General features: G+C 42.0%; 1 protein-coding gene across 7 annotated transcripts in view; it reads right to left on the bottom strand.

Moving 5' to 3' along the window:
• Dcaf8 (DDB1 and CUL4 associated factor 8) overlaps positions 1-14,608 on the bottom strand; it is a 61,646-nt gene extending 47,038 nt beyond the window's left edge. For 2 of the 7 annotated variants that reach the window (XM_004639936.2, XM_023699763.1), the window contains exons 1-2: positions 14,291-14,450; positions 13,333-13,408 (exon numbers count right to left, since the gene is read on the bottom strand). The gene's annotated coding sequence lies outside the window, so the exon portion shown is untranslated. The other 5 variants (XM_023699762.1, XM_023699765.1, XM_023699759.1 and 2 more) reach the window with 3 other exon arrangements.
• Positions 14,609-21,950: the final 7,342 nt, after the last annotated feature.

The following is a 21,950-nucleotide window of genomic DNA, read 5'->3' as shown; positions in this document are numbered from 1 at the left end:
ATCTTCTATACATGAATCAATATAACTTTACTTTTTAATCTGAGACTAGGGACCATACTTCATCCAAACCCAAACTATAGTACCTTCTTCACTGTTTAGTGCGTTATATAACTAATCAATCTACTAACTTACTTTGATGAATTTCCTTGCCAAGTCTAGTCCAGAGCAAATCATGCTGACTAGGAAGAGCCGATGAGCTCACTGCCTGAGGTAGCTGGAGGAGTTTAATTAGATTAGCTCTACTGCCTGTACTCTAAAAATAAAACATAACCCCTGCCAAACTGAAGGTTAAAGAGAAAACTATGGATGATGGGGAAAAGACTCAGGTATTATAATTTCACTAACAAATTCCTATAATCTACATTTTTATGTCTTAATGAAAATGAGGCCCCAAAGTTTTAACCAACTGCATAATAAAATCTTAAGTAACACTATGCAGAAGAAAAGTTAATATGTTAGACAAGGGGAGTTTATAAGTTTCCGTTATTTAAAAATCATGAGTTTACTCAGCAATTAAGATAAACTTGAGCCTTGATACACGGATGCAACTAGAGGTTAAGTGATAAATGAAATAAATCAGACCTGCACGTGTAAACATCGTATTACCTCCCTAGTACAACAACCTGAAAAAGTAAATAAAATCTGAAAGTTACTATATAAATATGCTGATGAAAAATCTATATATCTATACATGTATGCTACTACAGTTGAGTATTCCAATGGGGAAGAAAAAAAGATGAAAAAAAAATGACCCATAAGTTGCATGATATACAAAAACCCATTTGAAATGGATTGTAGGTTGAGTGTGTTAACTCCATGGCATAGCATGTGCTTATCATGCAAAAGTCATTGAGTTCAACTGCAGGATCCCATAAACAGTCACAGACAGATTAAAAAAAAAAAATCATAGACTTGAGTATCTAAGTTAAAACATTTCCCAAAAGAAAACAAAAGATAATCTTTGTGGCCTCCAGTTATGCAACTATTCCTTAGAAGACAGCCACCAAAGAAACATTAACTGAATTTATCCAAATTAAAATTTTTTCAACGAGGACTGATGGTACAAGCCTATAATTTCAGCACTGGAGAGGCTGAGGCAGGAGGATTGCCGTTTGAGAGCAGCCTGGGCTACAAAGTGAGCTCAAGGCCAGCCTAAACTGCATAGTGAGACCCTGTCTCAAACAGACCAAAGAGAGAGGATAGAGGAGGGAGAAGACAAAGGAGGGAGGACGGAGGAGAGAGGAGAGGAGAGACACGGAGAGGAAAGACACAGAGAGACAGTGACAGAGACTGACTTAAGATAATGGAAAGACAAGCTAGATTGCAATGTCTGCAAAACATATTCAATATGTGACAATAACCAGATATATTTTAAAGCTCTTACAACTAATAATCTCACTTGGAAAGATTCTCAACATCATTAATAATTAGGGAAATACAAAGGGAAATCATAAGAATCTATGAGAATGATTACAAAATTTAAAGCCAGGCATGGTGGCAGATGCCTGTAATACCAGACCAGAACTCTGGGAGGCTGAAGCAGGAAGATCACAAGTTTAAGCTCACCCAGGTCAAAACTAGCAACTTAATGACTGTCTCAAAATAAAATCATAATAAAAACAGCTGGGGATATGCTTTAGTATGAAGGCCCTACATTCCCCAGCATTACAGAAAGAATTAATTTACCTTATATCAAGTATTAGTGAGAACTACAGCAACTCTCATCACTGCTGAGAGAAATGCAAAATGATATGGCCAGTTCAGAAAACATTTTGGCAGTTTCTTATTAACTAAGACAAATTTACTAAACAACGTAGCAATCTCACATTAGGCATTTTCACCTCCTCCCCATAAAAGTGTATAGCCACAAAACAGGTAAATGTTTTAGCAGTCTTACTTAGATTCATTTTTTAAAGCTAAAAATAATCAAATGTTCTTTAGCTGGGGCATAGTTAAACATACTGAAGGATGGCCACATGGAATATTGCTGGGCAATAAAAGAGACCAAATACTGATACCAAGCAGCAACACAGGTAGATCTCAGATATTATACTAAGTGTAAAAAAAAGTCATGCTCCAAACAGCTATGTAATCTACGATTCCATTTATGGTACATTCTGAAGATAAAAACTACAAGGATAGAAAGCAAGGTGTCATAATTTGAAGGTCATTATAAAAAAGGATAAATTTTAATGGATGTAAATTACATCTCAATAAATGTGGTCTAAAGAAGTAAATGAAAAAAATTAAAGTAAATGGAAAAAATGGGAGAAGAGTTGTGAGGGAATATGTAAGCTGTGCAAATCATTAACAGATAATATACAATTACATTCTCAAGGCTGTGATTATGAACAAAGTTGCTTAACGTGTCAATATATCACAGCAAATGAAAGCAAAATGTCAGGTCTTCTTACTTGAAAACTAAAGTGTTTGAAGGATTTGTGCAGCAATCAAAACCACCCATGTGACCTATCAGCAACCACATGAATGGTAAGACGAAACCAAAATATATAGTCTCCAACTCTATCGCTTTGGTGATAACTAAGAATAACAAGCTGGAAGTAGTTCAAAATACTTCTAGACTGTACTGTTGATTTATACTTTTAAATTTATTTTTTGGTGCCAGAGATCAACTACAGGTTCAGTCACTGAGCTGTAGCACTCTAACTATCCGTATATCATGCTTTTTAAAATTTCTCTCAAGTTCATTTTAATTCCTCTGTGTATAGGGCTTGTCTGATAACTTTACCTTCGAGTCTGATGGAAACATCAACACATAAATAATACTGCTAAACTATCTTTAATCTGTCTTTACTAAGACTTGGACGAGGTTTCACTCAATTCTCATCGCTTCCATAGTCCCAGCATTCAGGCCAACCCAGGCTTCGTTTGCTACTTACGTGCCCAGTTCTCCTATACACGCACTCACACTTATTAGGCAAGGTTTTAGAATGTCCTCTGAAACTGAAAGGTGAAGTACACAAATGCTTCAATTATTAGTAAGACAGATACTCGAGAGCCACACAGTTCTGGTTCCTCTTGGGAGGACAGATGTCCCACATCACTAAAAAATGAACAGCTGTTCAGAGCTGATCTCCACCAAAGTACCAATTTGCTTTTCTAGGTCTCACAGTCCATCTGGTATATCAAGTAATTCTACTTTCTTCACCTCCAATTTTTGTTTTCAAACTGAAATAGTTCATTTTAAATTCATTTTCTTCAGCTTAATAATTTCTCCACTTAGGGGGCCAGGGAGATGGCTCAGTGGAATAAGGGCTTCCTTGGCAAGCGCAAGGGCATGAGTTCAAACCCTGGTTCCACCAAAAAATAAAATAAATAAATAAATAATTTTCTCCGCTTCACAACAAGCACTTCTCCAATTTTCTGCTACTGCTTTGAGCTACAACCCACTAGTGTAGATTAGTCAGAGAACCTCAGACACTGAAATTCAAAGGACAATTCCAAAGCGGTTGAAACTCATACTGTATAAAACATATTTACAGGAGACTAGATCTTAGGTTACTTTCTATTAAGTGCTTGGACGGTTAGAACATCTAATATTGTCTCCTCTGGTAGACTACATCAGGGAAATTAACTGCAATTCCTTCTGTGCACAACAGACAACATGAAGTGACTCAATTATACACAGGCTCTAAATTACTCATCTTTATTGAAAGTATAGATCTCTGGCACCACCCAGTGGCTCATCCGTACACAAACATGCTGGTATGCAACAATGTACAGGCAATAGAGAATCTACACAAATACAAATGGTGCATCCATAATCTTTTTTGTAGTCAATTAATCAAGCAAAAAATGATATGCAATTATAGTACAAGAGACACAAGTATCAGTCTTACTTTAAAAAGATACATGTAGTTGCAGCTGAACAGGGAGGGGATTATATTTAATTTCATGGAGAAAGGATACGCTTGAAACTTAGTTTTTAATTAAGATGGGCTTTTTTTTTTACATTTATTTATTGTATGTGTGTGTGTGTGTGTGTCCAGCTGGGCCACCAGGGGGCAGGGCTGGCTGGCATGTGGTGCTGGGGGATCGAACTGCGGTCCCTGTGCTTTAGCCAAGCTTGTTCCAAGTAGGTGCTTTAGACCACTGAGCCATCTCTCCAGCCCCAAGATGGGCTTTGAAGATGGTATTTCAACAAAGTTTAGAAAAAAAGACATTCTGAAGGTCTAGAAAGAAACAATATGTAAGTTAAAAAACATAGCTATGGGGCTGGTGAGATGGCTCAGTGGTCTAAAGCACCTACTTAGAACAAGCTTAGCAAATCACAGGGACCAAGGTTCAATCCCCCAGCACCACATGCCAGCCAGCCCCGCCACCTGGTGGGCTGAGCTGGCCACACACACACAAAATAAATAAATTAATTTAAAAAAAAAAACATAGCTATGTTCAACAAAATATGGGTAGTTGGCTTGGCATATCTAGGCACAGCTGACTAGTTAGAAGTACAGAGACGAGGGTACCTCAGTGGTAGAGTGCTTGCTTAGTACATGTGAAGCCCAAGGACCAAGTCCCAGAATCACAAAACAAAAACAGCACCACAGTTTGGTGCGTGTATCATACATACAGGAAATTATTTTGTCAAAGATAGTAAAATGAGCTGAACTGGACAGAAAAGGAAGTAGAAACAAGTTTAGAAGACAGACATGAAGGGAAAAAGTAATAAGGAGGGGTCGGGGATATAGCTCAGGGGTGCAAAACCTGCCTGATAAGTGCGAAGTACAAGTTGGATTCCTGGTAGCCCCCAAAAAGAAGTAATGAGGGCCTTGTCTTAGGTTCGTGGCAGAGGAAATAGAACCCCTCCCCACTAAATAAATAAGAAAAGCCAACATGAGAAGCACTGTAGAGGTAGATAGTATTTTAGCTCCAAAGCAGTTATGAAACTGAAAGCCAAAAAGCCAAATTTTGAATCTGGAAATAAAACGCTACAAATAAGAAGCTGACATGTAGGGAAAGACACAAATGTGATTTTAAATATATTTAAAATCCAAATTGAGAAGTCAGGAAGCTAAAGTGAAACCAACATAGGTTTGGAATTTTAGAAGAGCCAGAGATACATGTGCATTATCTCTAGAGAAATTTCAAAATAACTATAATTCCTCACTAAAAAAAGTACCTAAGAAAGCTTGAGAGAGGAAATACACACAAATAATCTTAGTGAATATCTATCCTTAGGGGGGAAAAAGAGTAGAGAGGGAAATGGTCAGAAAAATAGAATAAATTAAATACCTTGAAGTCAAAGATAAAAAGGCTCCAAGTGATAAGGGGATAGCCAGTATTTCCTCATGTATCCAATGCTACAAAGAAAAGAAAGCTGTGCTGAGAAAAGCTGTATGAGTCAGGTATCTTTTCCACAGAAGGACTGAGTGCACTGTCGATCCCCCCGCTAGGGTCATAAAACACTAGGATTAGGTTACCTCCTCAGTTAAGTCTGCAAAAGTTGTTTCTTTAAACTCCTTAGTAGCTGGGCAAGGTGGCACATACCTATAATCCTAGCACACTGGGAGGCTGAGGCAAGAGTACTCCGAGTTTGAGCCCAGGCTAGGCAACTCCCTGACTTAGCAAAATAAAACATAAAAAGGTATGAGGATGTAGCTCAGTATAAAGGCCCAGAGTTCAGAGTTTAATCTCCAGTATTGTGAAACAAAAACAAAAAAACTCAGCCTTCCAATTTATCATAATCTGAGACTCATGTTTAAACAACTAAATACCATTTTATTTCTATTACTACTTTAACAGAATTTTAATAATTTATAATAAGAATTATTTAATTCCACCTTTCAGCTCACTTGTTTCATCAGGTGCCAATGAAAAATCAGCTTTAATTTTTTTCTTTTATGTACTTGGTACAGTCTGAACTCACTACGCAGCTCAGACTCAGTGATACTCTTGTTCTCAGCCTCTCCATCACTGGGATTACAGGCCTGGGCCACCACGCCCAGAATGTCGCCAGCCGGGGATCAAACCCTGGCCCCTGTGCTTGGCTAAGCAGGCACACAGTCCACTGAGCTATCTCACCAGTCCGAGAATCGGTTTCAAAAATAGTGTATGACATAAGAAAAAAGAGCTCTGTCTTCAGACAGACCTGGGTTTCAATTCTATTTCTTTCTTTTTTAGTGCTGGGAACTCAGGACCTTGCACTTGCCAGGCAGGAACTGTTCAATTCTGTTTCTACCATGACTTTTTCTTTTTGAAGCAGTAGCAAAGTTTATTAGAGAAAGTAAAAGTGAAGAGTGGGAATGAAACCGGCTCTGCAGAGCACTCCTGGGCCAAGTAAATAGAAAAAGAGGGTAAGAGCAAGATAAAAGCACACAGGGATCTGGGAAACAGTGTGAGCTACCACGGAAAAAAGAAACCATGTACTTCTTGGTTTTGTTTCTTTTGTAAAATGGAGTAACAATATTACCCTGTGTAAGCTGGCTAATTTTAGAGAAATTAAGACATTTAGTTACACAAACACTCCGCCTATACACAGCAGACATTGCTACTTTTGCAGCTGTGCATCTCTGACACCAGACTGCACTTCCTAGAGAAGCCTGGGTCTCTTAGCCACTCAACGGATCTCCAAACATTCTGCATAACGTGGGACAGTTTCCAGTCTATATCTGCTTCACCTGCTCTCACTGGCCTTTTAAGAATTTAGAAAGCTCTGTTGATAACTTTTTGTTTTTGTTTTTTGCGGAACCGGGGATTGAACTCAGGCCCTTGTGCTTGCCAGGGAAGCACTTATTCCACTGAGCCATCTCCCCGGCCCCAATAACTGCTCTTTGAGCATGTCCTGTGACTTAGGACAAAGCAAACCATCTAGGAACCCACAACGTAAGGCTCCTCTCCAAGTTCTCCTTCTCAGCGCTTTCAAGGATATCCAAGATGGAGGACGACGAAGCAGTTGGCACAGAACTCAGGAAGACCTCCTTCAAATTATGAACAAGTCGTCATTACTTTTTTAAAATAATGCCTTCTCTCTCTGTTGGCAATGTTAAATGCCTGATGCTTACAGTTTATTGGCCTTAATTCTAATAGCATTTCAGAGTATGTTAGGAATGTACACTAACCTTTAAGTGTTGTTCCCCAGCAGCAAAGCTAAGGAACTTCTTATAATACACGAACCAACTTGTCTCAGTTTAAATGATTCCAAGTTATATCTACTTTCCAACATTGTTTACCTTTATCATCAGAATCCAAACACTACAGAGATAAAAGGATGATGCTCTAAAAGATATTTCTTACAATAAAAAACCAAGAGATTTAAAATGGAGAGAAGTACCAGGTGTGGTGGTACATGCTTATAATCCCAGCACTCAGGAGGCAGGAGGACTGCTGAGACCAGCCTGGGCCTACAAGAATAAGTTCAAGGCCAGCCTGTACTACATACAGGGATAGCCAAGAAAAACAAACACTGACACATGACGCAAGTATAGATGCTTCACATTAGAACTTAAATGGGATACAAGAACTTAAATACTATCACTAGGGCATAAGAGCAAATAATTTATCTTTTCAGATATAATACTGAAAAATTTTACAGCAATTCAATGCATTAGACACATGGCACTTCATTAAGAGACAGTATCTTTGTTGTGTCAATCACTCTCCAATGTCCAAACTCAGGGCAGCCCAATTCATTAAGTTAGCTATATTATAACACATTTCTGAAGTAAGGTAGTATTTGAGAAACCAGGCTTCTGGCATAAAAAGTATATGTCCTACAAAGACAGATAAAAGACTAAAGAAGTGAGCAATTCATAAAACTTCTCACTCAATAATTTTGGAGTGTTGGGGATGGAATCCAGGCCCTCACATATGTTAAGCAGGCATTCTAGCAGGTACCTATTATACCATTAGCTCATCACACAATAATTTCTGAAAAGCTTTCATGGACTTTCTTCTCTGAAATCTTTTTTTTTTTTTTTTTTTTTTTGCAGAACCGGGGATTGAACTCAGGCCCTTGTGCTTGCCAGGGAAGCACTTATTCTATGGAGCCATCTCCCTAACCCTTGAATGGATCAGTTAAAAAAAAACAACAACAAAAAAAAAAAAAAACAGCAATGAAGTTCCTTGAGCATACTCATGAAAAATGAAAGATGAAGTTTTTATTATTATTATAACCCAAAAACTTATTGGCTGGTGGTAATGTGTGTGTGTGTGTCTTTCTGAGAAGGTTTCACTACATAGTTCAAGTTGGCCTTGAACTCACGTAGTAACCTAGGGTGGCCTCAATCTCACAGTGATCCTCCTGTCTCAGCCTCTCAAGTGCTGGGAATATAGATGCATGCCACCATGCCTGGCTACTGCTAAATATTTAAGTAAAAATAAAATATTTAAGTGTCACATGCCTGTAATCCCACTCTCGGGAGTCTGAGGCAGAAGGAACACTTTGAGTTTGAAGCCAGTGTGGGCGCTACAGTTAGGTCAAGTCCAGCTTGGACTACATAGTAAGACCTTGTTTCAGAAAAAAAAAAAAAAAAAAAATTGCAGTCCTCTACCTTATCTAAGGTAGTATGTTCTAAAACTCCGGTGGATACCAGAAACTACAAATAATATCAAGCTCTATTTTTTTTTTCCTGTACATATAATGAAATTTAGTTATAAATTAGGCAAATGGAGGCCAGGGAGATGGCTCAGTAGAATAAGTGCTTGCCTGGCAAGCTACAAGGGCCTGAAAAAATAAATAAATAAGTAAATAAATAAAAAAAACCTCTGGCATCAGTGTTTACCTTTGGGGCTAGGGAGATAGCTCAGTAGAATAAGCACTTGCCTGGCAAGCACAAGGTCCTGAATTCAATCCCCGGTCCTGAAAAAAAAAACAAAACAAAAACAAAAACAAAAACCTCTACAAGGGCCTGAGTTCAATCCCCGATTCCACAAAAAAAAAAAAAAAAAAAAAAAAGGCAATTGCAGATTACTAACAATAAAATAGAACAATTATATCAATTTGCTATAATACTACCTGAAAAGAAAAATTCCTAAATAGAATGTCTATCTCAAAATATCTTACCATACTTTAGAATTCAGGCACATCTAACCTGTGGTCTGTCTTTCTTTTGCCTCCCCCTTTTTAAAAAAAGTTTTATTGCTTACATACTTAAATGAACACATACATTTTATGGGGGACCCTTGACACTTCTAATTCCTTTTCACTCAAATAACAAAGTTAAGAACATAAAGCTGGGAGTATCATCACAGAGCTGCAATTCCACCATTCTATAAGGCTGAGGGAGGGGAACTAAAAGCTCAAGAACAGCCTGAGCAACTTAGTGAAACATTGTCTCAAAAAATAAAAGGCTGGAAAGTAGCTGAGTGTGAAGTCCACGTGTTCAACCCCCAGTACAGCAAGAGAACAAAACACATATAAAAATGGCATGCCACAGGTTGAATACACCTGCTAGATTTTAACAACATAAACATAAAGGTTAATCTTTCTTTTTAAGTTGGGAATTTTCACTTTTCCACTTACTGGACGCACTTCGTAGCTTCCCTTTGGCACATCTGTATTGCCAGCATCATTATTCATGCACTTTGGGGTCATTACTAATAAAATAAGGGTTACTTGCAAACAAAGGCTACTATGTGACCAATGGGAGGGTAGCAGATCCAGGGTAGATTTGTCCAGTGTTTATTCATGTCTCTTGGGGGATCAAAGTGAGGTCTCCTCACACAGACCCGCATACAATTTAAAACTTAGTGTGTATTTTTGAACTATTTCATTTAGTATTTCTGCACTGTGATTGACAATGGAAAGAAAAACTGCAGATAAACAGAACCACTGTACACTGCCTGTTGGTCATTACTTCCATGCCTGTTGCTAATTTAATTAACTCAGATGTTTGAGTTCCAAATGGGTGAGGGAAACCTGCTGATTATTTTAGCTCACTGATAATCTACTTAAAAAACAAAAGCTAATTCAGTTTCAGAGCCTTAAAAAAGTTCAGAAAAAAAAAAATTAAAAAACTGTAACACCAAAGTTATACAGTGAAGTTCTTTTAGGATACTTGTTCCTCTTTTATAATCCAGACACTTCTTCGACATGTTCAAGCTAACATTTTTATGGTAAAAACAATCCAATAATAAATCTATGTACAGAAAGCCAAGTTTACCTACTTAATGTTTTAAAAGCCCGTAAGCAAGTTGGGCGTGGTGGCCCAAGGCTGGAATCCCAGCACTTGGGAGGCAGAGGCAGGAAGATAGCCTTGAGCTCGAGGCCACTCTGGATACAGAACAAGTTCAAGGGCAAACTGCCCTTAATAGCACAAAAAAAAAAAAAAAAAAAATTGATTCTACTCAACATTAAAGATGAGGACACTGAAATTGATCCTTATACATTTAATACACTACACTATAAAATGCCCAGCTAGACTGGTAGTGGAAACCAAGAGGACACAGTGCACTATCTCGTACCTTGGCATTCCTAGGAAATACTACCTAATAAAATGTGACAATTCTTCAGGTAATTTTATCCTCAAACCCTGAAATATAAAAACATCTTCAGAAGGATAAGAACTTTACAGCTGTGATTCATAAAGAAAGAATACTGATTCACTGTTCACACAGATGTCACCTGAAGCACACAGTATGAAACCTGTGTGGCAGTTTGAGGAGAGGTAGTCTTATTCCCCATTTAAGACAATAAGGAACACTCAAAGCTTTCATCTTTCAACACATTTCCTGTTCACCTCCTGTCCTGCTCCCTACTCAGTTCAGATCTCTAGATCTCATAGAAACACAAATGCCCACCTCACCTCACATGGGTCTTTAACTTACAACCAAGTTAAATACTGGATGCAGTAATGAAAATTTATGAGCCCTCCAATGATCACTGAGCAGTTTCCTCCACTGCAATGTTATCAATACTTTCTTAATTTTCATGTGCTCTTGGCTCTTCCACAGGGATGTGAACGAAAAGTCAACAAAAGAGTTAAAATTCCTTATCTACTACTATCCAAATGTGAAGATCAAAGAAGAGCTCCATTCTTTTCCTGACCTCCTAGAAATCCTGACCTTGGTTTACTTCAGAAAGAAGTGAGACCTTTTCATCGCGTAGTTCTTTGATAATCTGTCCATGAGGATCATCACACAGCTCAGTATTTTAGAAAAAATGTATTCCCTCCAGGGCAAAACTGAAAGGCATGAGGAGCTACAGTTCAGATGACCAGCACTGCAGCACAAGGGGAGGCATGACACTACTGATCATTCTGGTCAGGTGTACTAACAGATCAAGACGAAGGGATTGAGACATAGCTAAACAGTCACTACTGAAGTATAAGAGTGCATCTAGAAATGTATGTACACCAACACCTACACTCCTTCTGTCCCCTGGCCATGAAGCCCTCCTAAGCCTATCCTGAGTCATGTTCAGAAGGCAACCATGGCTGGGCACTTATAAGGACACATTTAACATAAACACTTAAAAATGAATTTGGGGCCGGGGAGATGGCTCAGTGGAATAAGTGCTTCCCTGGCAAGCGCAAGGGCCTGAGTTCAATCCCTGGTTCCACAAAAAAGAAAGAAAGAATTTGGGGGCTTGGGGATGGAGCCCTAGACAGCAAGCAGGGGAACCAGGCAGCACATCTGTAATCCTAGCACTCTGGGATGCTGACGCAGGAGGATCACAAATTCAAACCTAGCCTCAACAATCTAATGACTCCATCCCAAATGTAAAAGGGAAAAAGAAAATGGGGCTAGCAATCTAGCTCTGGGGTCAATTCCTAGTACTAGGCGAAGGAAAGGGGCAAAAAAGTGGGGCATGGTGGCATACAGCTATCATTCCAACACTGAGACAATAGGATGGAAAGCTCCAATCCAGCTTGGACAGTTTAGCAAGACTATCTGAAAATAAAAACTGAAAAACGAAGAGCAACACTGTGTGAAGGCCCTGGGTGGAACCCTCAGTACACAGGGGAAAGAAGAATCTGAAACATTAACCAGGAAAATGTGTGGCTAAACAAAGTACAAAGAAGTAATACACAATTTATTCAATGGGCACAGAGAAAACAATGTAATTTTTGAGTGTGTATCATGCACTAGGCATAATCTAAGAGTTTCACATGGCTTTCCTTATATAATAGCAACAATGACTATAGGAGGTAATGGTATTACCACACTTTTTTTTGGCACTGGGATTCAAACTTAGGACCTTTCATTTGCCTGGCTGGTGCTGTACCACTGAGCTATACCCTCCAGCCTATCTCACCTCCCCACCCCCCCAACCAGGAATTGATCTTGAACTCAGGCCCTTGCGCTTGCCAGGGAAGCGCTTATTCCACTGAGCCATCTCCCCAGCCCCCAATCTCACTTTTAAAGATGTGAAAATTAAAAGTCAGCAAAGTTTAAAGTAACTTGCCTTAAAGTCACATGGCTAATAAACCTTTTTAAGCCCCAGCCTGCCCATACTTTTCCCTTTATATTTTATACACACACCATAATTAAAATTTTCATTCCAGCCCATAATGAACATTTTCTAACCTAGGTACCAGTTAGAACAAAATTTACTACAGCCCCGCTCAATCTTTTCCTATTACAAACCATAGAGAATATATAGTAAGAGTTGGCCAGGCCCACTTCCCAGAACTACTCAGCTCTTCTGTCACAACTCATGAGTCTGCACAACACAACTATTCTCTACCACTAGCAACTCAACAGCCTTACAAAAACTACACTTTCAAGTATGTTTTTAACTCTCCTTTTGGCACCGGCCCATGCTGAATGTACAGGATGATTCTGCTGATCAAGAATTCTTCAGACCAGTGAACGAAAAAGCAACTATTTAATTTTTTCATCAGAATTTCCCCCACTAGGTTTTGAAAAGCTGGAACTCTGGGATGGACCCGGACACCAACGGAATGCAGCATGGCTCATTACACCTCGGCTTTTAGTCACAAACGGCTAAGTATCCTCTAAATGGTAAGGATGACAGCACAAAGTCAGGAGAGCGGAGGAGACAGGATTGGACGGAGACGGGATTGGACGAACAATGCAGCACAGCTCAGGCAAGTTAATTCTCAGTTTTTAACAATGTAAGAAACGTGACCCACACCAAGGCAGAACATATGGCAAATGATTAAGGAAAGAAAGGAAACACAGGGTGAGGGCCACACATTTACTTGTAGGCACAACTTGATATACACAGCGGTAGCTTAGGACGGAAAAGTAAGAACAGCCAATTAAACCTGTACAAACAATTTAAGCAACGCTGGAGAACGGCCAGGAACAATACCCAAAGTCTTGTGGAAACTCTGGTAGGCTTACTGTAAGCCTTTAGCGATCAGCCCCTGAGCGTCGAGGCAGGGTCTGTCTGGAACTGCCACTCACCTTTCCTCTTTTAATCACTGAAGTAGGGCCAGGCTGAGAGCTCCTGAGAAAATAGGTCTGGAGAGTCACTGAAGGACTGAGAAAAGTTAAAAGTTTACATGGGAAATGTGTCTCTTCTTCGGAACACAACAAAAAGTTTCATGAAGACAGTCTGACTGTGTGTTTTTTTTTTTTTTTTTTTTTTTTAAACTCCTCAGAGCTATTTAAAACCAGAGGTACTTATCTGATTGCTGGAGAAGAATCCGCACACGTATGTTAATAAAATGAAGCAACACGAGGACTAGAAGCCAAACAAGGTATCTCCCTGCTCCGCCAAAACTAAACGGCTCTAAAGAGGAAACTCGAACCTCTTCGGCGCTGAACCTTAACCAAACCACCTCCCGACCAGAAGCCGCGGGGCAGGGGGAGGGGAGATCCCGGAGCGAACGTGATAGCGCCAGCGCCAGTTTGTTTACAGACACTCCGGCGACAATCCCGAGTCAGAATCCAAGCCACCGATGCTTCCCAGCTACCAGGGGCCAAGCGGGGCTGTTCCGAGGCGCCCGTAGCGGCGGGGCGGCCGGCGGCGAGCCGGGGACTCTGCGCGCAGCACCGCCGCGCCAACCCCTCGCGGACCTCGGCGCCCGCTCCCTGCGGTGCGGGGCCCGGAGCCCGTTGGGGGAGGGCACGGCGCCGCACGGGGACGGCACCGAGGGGCGGCCGCGTCCCCGGGCGAAGGGGCGAAGCGGGAGCACACAAATGGGTCACCCACGGAGCCAGGCGTCCCCGCGAGTCACAGGGCTGGCCCCGAGGGCAGCGCGGCGCGGACTGCACAAAGGAGAGCCGGCGCTCCCAGCGGCGCCTCGCTGCAGGGGACGAGGGACCGGGACCCCCGGAGCCCGCAGAACTGGGTCAGGCCCATCCTGAGCGGAGCCGGCCCGGGAGAGGGGGACAGGCCGAGCCGGAACGAGACACGGACCGGTTGGGTCAGGGGGCGTCCGGCTGGGGCAGTTACAGGCACAGGAGCCGGCGAGCCTCGGCAGCCCGCTTCCCGACTTGGGTCATCCTTCGGCCAGCGGCCGCGCCGACTGCTCCGGGCCCAGCCGCCCCATCCACTGCCACCACCAACGCCGCCGCCATCTTACACTGGCCAGCGGCCGCCACCACCTCCGCCTCCGCTCGCCGCGCCTGCGCCTGCGCCGCCACGCTTTCCGGCCCCAGTTTGCGACGCTCTGCCGAGAGCCCGGAGCGGAGCGCTGCGGCGGAGCCCTCGGTGCCCACCTCCCCGAGGACGCGCGGGGGCGGGGCCGGGAGCCGACAACCGCCGGGGCGCGTGCGCGTGGCTGCGGAAGCGCAGTTGTTTTTGCAGTGCCTGGAGGGCTGGCTTCTCTCCTGATGCTCGAAACGTGTGCGAGACGCGGGGCTCCCGGAGTGCGAAGTTCCCAGCGTAAGTGCCTGGGTGTCAGCAGACAAATGCCCGGTGACCTCCAGTCTTACTGTTTTCGAACGCTGGGAACGAAGAGTTCTCTCCAGATTTGTCCTGAAAACCCTTTTTCTAGTTGGCCTAAGTTTCCTTAAGTGATTTCTGTGCTATAGAAACCTGCTGACGGGACTTGCCCTTAGCTCAGTTGTTTAAGCGCCTGCGCCTGCGCCTGCATAAGGCAGTCAGGAACAGGATACCGCTGTTCGATCCCCAGCTCCACCTACCTTACTAGACCTGCCCTTCAGGCAGCCTGAGCCACCAAAAGAAAGAAAAAAGAAACCTGCTTAACACTGACACCCCCGTTGATTTTTTTTTTTTTTTTTTTTTTTAAGAGGACCTCAAAAGTCTGAGGTGCTATTAAGCTACCCAAGAAGCTCTGCGAAGTGGTTGGTTGGAAGTTCCCAAGAACAGGCCGGGATGCAGATTGACTTCTTTCTCTTCTTGCGGTGCTGCAGATTGAACCCAGGGAGGGCTGAGCTACCACCCCATTGTGTCTGTTTACCCCTTCTTCGCCCCGCCTCTTAATTTTGAAACAGGGTCTCAATTAGTTGCCAATGCTGGGCTTCAACTTGGCAGTCCTTCTACCTCAGCCTCACAGTCTCTAGGAGTGCAGGTGTACACCGGGCTGCACAGAGACTACTGGAGACACTCGCCTACTTAGTGTTGACTTTCAAAGGAAGACTGCAGAGGATTACTGCCTGGCTGGGATTTTTTTTTTTTTTTTTTTAACTCGAAGGCTAGGGTGCAAGAACCTTTCTCACCTCTATCGTTATCCAATTAATTATTCGAAGTGGTGTATAAAGTACTTGCTGCAATAGATTGCTGGCGCGTGCTGGCTCTTTCCTCTACTTCCATTACTAGCCTGTACAAGTAAACATAGAACAGCCGGGGAACACTTAAAAAAAAAAAAGTAAGATCAGGTATGGGGAGATAGCTCAGCGGGCTAAGTGCCTGCCTGGCAAGCACAAAGATCCAGGTTGGATACCAGGTACTGCATGCCGTGTGGCTTCGCACCTAGCTGGACACCGAAACCAGGCGTGGTGGCACATGCCTGTAATCTCAGTACTGGGGAAGCCAGGTGTAGCAAGACCCTGTGCCAAATAAATACATAAAAGTTTAAAAAAAAAAAAAAAAAAACAACTAAGGTCATGGCCCCTTGGTCAAAACTTCCAATTAAATAATGGAAATCAAAAATATTACAGACCGAATCTTCGGCCAAAAGTTCTTACGTGCTCTGGTGCTTTTTTAAAATTTATTTTTAGTTTTTTTTTGGATTTTGTCATTTATTTTTAATTTTATTTTTAATTTTTATTTATGTGTGTGTGTGTGTGTGTGTGTGTCCAGCTCAGCCCACCAGGGGGCGACGCTGGCTGGCATGTGGTGCTGGGGGATTGAACTGCGGTTCCTGTGCTTTGCTAACTAAGCTTGTTATAAGTAGGTGCTTTAGACAACTGAGCCATCTCACCAGCCCCTATTTTTAGTTTTTTAAGGCAGGGTCTTGCTATGTAGTTTCAGCCTGGTCCTGGTCTTGAACTCACCATGTAGCCCAGGCTGGAGGTTCTCCGGCTTCAACCTGGAGTGCTAGGTTTAGGCATGCATCACCATGCCCAGGCTTTTTGTTTATTTGTTTTGCTTTTTTATAGGCTCTGGCTGGCCTTGAACTCAGAGCAATCCACCTGTTTTAGAATCCCAAGTGCTGGGATTTCAGGCATGACCCACCACACCTGGCTCTGGCACTTGCTTTATTTCTGATTTTCATCTTCTCTTACACAACCCAGCTGTGCTGTAGCCTCACTGGCCTTGTTGTCATTCAGACCACGAAGTGTATTCCAGCCCCAGTGCTTGCTCTTTTCCCTTGAAATATGTATTTACTACATTTTTATTAAGGCAGCTCTCTCCACTGAAATCAGCTCTGGGAAGCAGGGCTTCCTGAGAGAGCAGCTCTTCACTGTTCCAACTAAAATGAAGCCACTTGCCAACTCGCCATCGTCCACCTCCGTGTTTTGTTTCTTCCTCTGAGACCAGAGGTCTTGCTGTGTTGCTGAGGCTGGCCTCCAACTGCTGGGCTCAATCAATCCTTCCGTCTTGCCCTCCCCAGTTACTAGGACTACAGGTGTGCAACAAAATGCTGTTTACACTTCTTTTTTTCATAATTTTACCTATAACATTGTTAATTATTTTGAAATCTATACTACTAGAACAGAAGCTTTTGAGGACAGGATTATGTCTTCTCCATCTTTTTTTTTTTTTTTTTTTTGGTGGAGCCAGGGATTGAACTCAGGCCCTTGCATTTGCCAGGCAAGCGCTTATTCTACTGAGCTATTTCCCCGGCCCCTTGTCTTCTCCATCTTTATAACCTGAACATCTAGAAAAAGACTACAGGAAATATCTTCATTCTTTCACTCACTCAGAATTACAGAATTCTTACTTCATAAGTTTGTTTTAGGTTCTGGGGATACACCAATGAATAAAACAAACCAAGACCCAGGCCTGCTGTGCTGGCTCAGCTCCTAGGGCACACTGAGACAGCAATTGAGACTGGGCGTGGTGGTGCGCGCCTATAATCTCAGCTCTTGGGAGGCTGTAAACAGGCGGACCACTACAAGTCTGATCTAGTAGTGAGCCCTTGGGCCAGGGAGATAATTCAGTAGAATAAGCTCCTGCCTGGCAAGCCCAGGGTCCTGAGTTCAATCCTCGGTACTGTAAAACAAACAGACAAAAGACCAATGTAGTAGTGAGACCCTGAATACCCTGTAGACCCTTCCCTAAAAAAAAATACAAACAAACAAACAACAAAAAAAAAAAACCCCAACATTTGCATCTGTGGAACTTATTAATACAAGAGTTGGGAGTGGGGGTGGAGAGAGAAGTAATATGAAGTTATGAAGGTAACTTTGTAAAGCAAATAGAGTAAAAGCTTATTACTTTTTATATTGGAGATTCAGGGAAGGCCCCTTTGCTGAGTAACGTTTGAACTGTTTGAAAGTAGCCACAGACATGTGGGAAAGAACATGCTAGCCAGAGGGAACCACAGGGTAAAGACCCTGAAGCTGTGTGTGTACTGAGCTTAAAAACCAACGTGGCAAAAGAGCAGATAGGAAATACCATGGAGAGTGGAGGTCAGATCACTTACAGACTAATTGGCCAAAGAGAGGCTATTTTATTTTAAGAATGTTTGGGAAGCCAAGTGTGGTGGCACACACCCAGCACTTGGGAGGCTAAGGCCAGAGGATGATTGTAAGTTCAAGACCAGCCTAGGCTACAAAGTGAGCTCAAAACCAGCCTGAACTGCGTAGTGAGACTCTGCCTCAAAGACTGAAAAAAAAAAAAAGTCATAGAGGATTTTGATTTGACAAGATCTCATTTATTCAGTCTCATGTGATCTTATTTATTTATTGGCAGAACTGGGGATTGAACTCAGGCTTTTCAAGCGCTTATTCTACTGAGCTATCTCCCTGGCCCTTCATGATCTTTTTATTTTTTTATTTTTATTTTTATTTTTATTTTTTTAAATTTTTTATTTATTTATTTATTTTGTGTGTGTGTGTGGCCAATTCAGCCCACCAGGGGGCGGGGCTGGCCGGCATGTGGTGCTGGGGGATTGAACCATGGACCCTGTGCTTTGCCCAGCTTGTTCCAAGTAGGTGCTTTAGACCACTGGGCCATCTCACATGATCTTTTTAAACTGAAGTAGTTTACTGTAGTTGATTCTTTAACTGTCCACAGGGAAGCAAAATAGAAGCTGGAAGAACAGTGAGGAAGCTACTGCAGACCTGCAAGACTAGCACTGCCACAGAGATGGTAGTAGGTGGTTGGACTAACAATGCACTTTGAAAGTGACCCACAGGTCACCTGCTGAGAGGGTGTGAAATAGAGTCAAGGGTGTCTCAGGTTGACCTGAATAACTAAGATAACAGTGCTCTATGCTATGTGGTGGTACAGGAACAGTTTCTTTTCTTTTCTTTTTTTTAGCAGAGGACATTCAGTTCTATTTCAGACATCTCACTGGAGGTAGAGATGTCTTTTAGATCTCTAAATGGCGTAGTAAATAAACAACTATATGAATCTGGAACTCACTGAAGGGACAACTGGAGAGATAAATTGGAGATTCAGTAAGTTATGAATTGACAGTCAGGGGATGGGGAAAGCTCAATTAATAGGAAAGAGAAATAGTTTCTACAGACTGAGACCTCTAATCCCTGGGCATTACAACTAGAAGTCAGATATAAGGAACATCCAACAAAATTTATTAGAAAGGAAGTCCGGGATATAGCAGAGTGGCATAGTGCCCGCCCAGCAAGTGTAAGGTCCTGAATTCCATTCCTAGTACCAAAAAAAAAAAAGAAAGGGGAGCTGGGGAGATGGCTCAGTAGAATAAGTGCTTGCCCAGAAAGCGCAAAGGCCTGAGTTCAATCCCCGGTTCCACCAAAACAAAACAAAACAGAAAAAAAAAAGGTAATCAAGAAAGAGGGGCCAAGGGAGATAACTTGTCAGTCTAAGCACTTGCCTGGCAAGTACAGGACCAGGGTTCGATCCCTAGTACCCATGCGGTTCAGGCCCCATGCCATGTTGGCTACTTAAACCAGGTGTGGTGGCACATGCCTGTAATCACAGCACTGGGGAAGTTGGGACAGGAGGATCACTATGAGTCCAAGCTGCATAGCGGGACCCTGTACCAAATAAGTAAAAGGAGAAAAGTAAAGGGTTTTATAAAACAAGTTTTAAAAAAGGTTCAAAGAAGGCACTATAAACTGTCATTCCTGTTCAGGAGACTGAAACTAAAATGACTAAAAATTTGACCATTGTATTTGGAAACATGGAAGTTAAGACTTTTGATAAGAGGCCAGGCAGGGAGGCAAACTCTTAAAATCTGAGCACTTTGGAGGCTGAGGCAGGAGGATTACGGAGAGTGTGAGGACAACCTGGGCTCCATAGTGAGACCCTGTCTCAACAAAAAAAAAAAAAAAGCTGGAGATATAGCTCAGAGGCATAAGAACCTGCCTGACAAGTGTGAGGTTCTCAGTTCAATCCCTGGTACCAAAAATAAATAAATAAAATAAAGCCTTCCCTTCTATGATATGGTTTCTGTATCCATTACTTTGTGGACACCATTGCTATTACTACCAATTAGTGGCAGTTATCACTAATTTCTCACTCTTATTTGGGGTTTCCTATTGAATTTGAGGTTGTGATAATTATCTCTGTGAGATATTCAATTCCACTGGGTTCTTTTATTTATTTATTTATTTATTTATTTATTGTGTGTGTGTGTGTGTGTGTGTGTGTGTGTGTGTGTGTGTGTATGTGGCCAGCTCAGCCCACCAGGGGGCGGGGCTGGCCGGCATGTGGTGCTGGGGGATTGAACCGGCGGTCCCTGTGCTTTGCCAAGCTTGTTCCAAGTAGGTGCTTTAGACCACTGAGCCATCTCACCAGCCCCTCCACTGGGTTCTGTGACACTATATTCCATGGTTGTATTTACAGCCCTCTGACCAGTCATTTCATTAGTGTCTCTCCTTTATTCCACATGTTCTCTCAAAAATGCTTGTATCTAGTCCCACAATTTAACTACCATATAAAGAATGATAATTCTCAAGTCTTTTATTTCTAACCTTGGCTTCTCTTTTGAGCTACAGATTCACAGACCTGAAGATTAATGGCATTTTTGGGGTAGTTTTATTATACAATACATACCATTCATTCCACTTAAAGTGTACATTTCAATGACAACACATAGATATGTACAGCCATCACTAGTTAACTTTATAACATTGTCATTATTTCAAAAAGAAAACCAGTACTCTTTAGCTGCCACCTACCCCCAACTTCCCATCCTGCCACCCAACCCTAAGAAACCATGACTTTAAACTGGGTATTGTGGCATATACCTATAATCCCCATACTTGGGAGGCTGAGGCAGGACAGCTGTGAGTTCAAGGCCAACCTGAGCTATGCAGTAAAATGTTGTCCCCCTAAAAAAATAAATTAAAAAGCATGAGTTTATTTTTGAGATAAAGTCTGTGTCATTAAAACTGGTCTTGTTAGGAGAACCTATACTGTAGCATCATGTAACCCAGTTGTGTCCCAAATTTTCTGATCAAGGAGATCATGGGGCCCCAGAGCAATGTGATTGATGACATAGAGTGTGCCTAAGGAGAGTCACCTGGAAAGAAAACATTCTCTCAGGCTTTCACAGAGAGCAAATTGGTGAAAGCAATGGCCGTGACTCATCCACATGGCTGACAGTGACAGAGGATCTGCAAACTACGGTTACAGGGTTACAGGATAAATCCTGAGGGTACTTGACTGATCTTATCAGATACAAAAGTTACATTTCTTGTTATATATATGTTGGTCTTAACCATCTAGCAGAAAAGTAAAAAAAAACGAGGTATATAAAGTAAAGCCATATCAATATGCTGAGCTGTGAAAAGCTGAAGTCAACAACTTCTGTGGATAACCCACTACTATTGTGGACTGCTGGACTGTGTTGGATTGTTTTGCTGAATTCACACACCTATAGTATTTAGATGCCAATGGAATACCCATCTCTGACAGGACTAAACAAAAAAAGGGGATACAAAGAAAGCACCATTTTGTATATGCAGAATAGTTAGGATAGATATACACCTACTTTCACTTAATTCAATGAGAAGAAAGATTTGTACTAATAGTGTTTGGACAGGATATTCTATCTGCATCTTGTACTATGGATAACCACTAAGAAGATAACAATGTACAATGTATTAATTATTGAGACTGTCCTATTAATCAGTTTTGAAACTGTCTCATTGATATTTGTTTCTCAATAAAATAAAATTTTTAAAAAACCAACTGGTCTCAATGGGCCAGCCTGGGGTTGAGAACTAAAGCACCTGCTTAGGCAGAGCGCAGTGCCTGGGGTTCAATGCCCCCAGACCATGCTGAGACTGGGTGGTGCAAGCCTGTAATCTCAGCACTTGGGAGGCTGTAAACAGGAGAATCACTATGAGTCCGATCTACGTGGTGAGACCCTGTAGACTCTGCCCTAAATATAGGAATAAACAAAGCAAATCTTGTCTTGTACTCAAAATGTAGCCTACATTGCCCTCAAATTTGCAGTGAACTTCCCGCCTCAGCCTCCCAAGTGCTGGGCTTACAGGGGTGCACCACAACATTC

The sequence above is a fragment of the Octodon degus genome, unplaced genomic scaffold, assembly GCF_000260255.1.
Source record: "Octodon degus isolate 3935 unplaced genomic scaffold, OctDeg1.0 scaffold00116, whole genome shotgun sequence".
NCBI classification, from domain to species: domain Eukaryota; kingdom Metazoa; phylum Chordata; class Mammalia; order Rodentia; family Octodontidae; genus Octodon; species Octodon degus.
Note: the sequence above shows the minus strand (reverse complement) of the source record. Positions and strands in the feature narration are given on the sequence as shown.